The sequence below is a fragment of the Halyomorpha halys genome, unplaced genomic scaffold, assembly GCF_000696795.3.
Source record: "Halyomorpha halys isolate HHAL.00 unplaced genomic scaffold, Hhal_1.1 Scaffold495.1, whole genome shotgun sequence".
In the NCBI taxonomy this organism is placed as follows: Eukaryota; Metazoa; Arthropoda; class Insecta; order Hemiptera; family Pentatomidae; genus Halyomorpha; species Halyomorpha halys.
The window spans coordinates 186,712-188,763 of NW_027109484.1; positions in this window are offsets into that span (position 1 = coordinate 186,712).

Below are 2,052 nucleotides of genomic sequence, written 5' to 3' on the forward strand. Positions count from 1 at the left end.
CGCCTGAAATTGAAAAACGTAATTAAAAAAAAGTAATTATACATAGTTATCATAAAAGTAATCCAAAATTGGAGTGAAATAACTGCCTTTTTTCTCCTCTTGGGCTCTTGTACTAATAGGGGTGGATTCAGAATTCTCTTTAGAGGGGGGCCCCAAAAATAGTAAAAAAAAAAAAACTCTTCTAATATTTCAAATATTGATTTAACTTCATAATGTTTTGCTGTTGAGGCTGGTGAATACAAGAATTGAGTTGTTTCGCTTGAAATCATAACCACGGTCAATGTTATCTGTCAACAAAAAAATGATAAGAAAATCTTTAATGTCAAAAATCGTTCTTTTCTTTATTTACTTTTTAGAGTTCGATTTTTCGATTAAATAACTTTAAAGTTCGATTTCATATATTTTTATTTATTTTTGTATTCATTTTTAAAAATGTCGTAATTTCATTACAACTCTTAGCTTATCTGTAACTATCAACAATTCATAATCAATAATGAAAATATTTATCTATGCACTCGAACACTTCCTTAATCTCTCAAATGCCGCAGAGTCATCAATATATTCTCTAACCCGATCAATAATACTAGCAATATTTATTGATCATTTTGAAATCACTTAACAGTTTAATATATAACATATTTGGGTGTTTTTGTGTTATATAATTACGGATTATCCAACGATTTTATTTTTAAGATGACAATGTGCATGTTTTATATGAGTGCCAAGTATAAGTATTAAGATAATTGTTTTAAGGAACCCTTAAACTGTCATTCAGAATATAGTTTATGACTTTTATCTTCATAGGATTAGTAGTTTTCATATTTGCTAAAATATAATGCTTTCTGGTTGTTTGGACAAAATTTCATATGCAAATATTCTAAAAACTATTACCCCTACGAAGATAAGTGTCATAAAATACTTTATAGTAAGTTAAATTACCTTTATTTTGAATGATCTCAGACATATGTACTTTTAATACTTCTTGAGAAATAGTTTTTCACAAATTAAACATTTTGTCTGAACAACCAGAAATCATCATCTTGTTAATTTATTTTGGCATATATCTTGAAAACTATTACTCCTACGAAGAGAAACATCATAAACTACATTATAGCTCATTAATCTAACTTTAATATGATTGCTAATAGACATCTGTACGTCGAATGGTTCCTGAGATATAGATTTCCCAGAATATTTTCTCTAACTACTGATTTATGAAATGTTGCTTTTTAAATGCTATATCTCGGGAACTAGTAAACTTAAATAGCTCTATTTGGGCCCATATTTTAGACAATTTACCTTTAAATGATATTCTATTAGGTTTTCTAGGGTTGCAGGTAATTTCAAAGATATGCTCCGAATGAAAAATTAATTTTCTTTAACATTTTGAACCAGCAGCCACAAACCCTCCTAGCTGTACTTGACAAATATCAATTTTGACTAAAAATTATACGTGAGTCTTATTAAAGTAATCAAATATTGGGGTGAGATAGCTTTTCTTACCTCCACTTTTTTGGTTAGTTTTGGTGATAATTAATTCAGAAAGAAAAAATTTACAACTTAGCACATTCTCTATGATCTACACAAAAAAGTTTCCACGAGAATTGGTCATCACTTCATTCCACTTTGTGCTATGATAAATTAAAAATAAATTGCTGAAGCTAGTTAATAATATTTGAAATAATGTATTTATACCAAATCGATAAAATTTTAAAGTATACCATTTTTAACTAGAGTTAAATATTGCATCTAAAGTTTAAAGAAATTATTTAGTTAATAAACAGGTTTACTATAAAATTATTTCAAAAATTAAAATTTGGTTGAAAATGATTATATACCTTTTTAAAAGTTTTATTCGATATGAACAGTTACGCCAATTTAATAATTATGTAATTATTTTGTCTCTTTTCTCTGTTTTCATTTGTCAAAATTATATTTTCGAATTCTTTGATTTTTATTTAATTAGAGTTATTTTATATTTCTTACATTTAAAATTACAACTTTAAAGTTCGATTTCGTATATTTTTCTTCATTTAAAAAATTTCATTACCA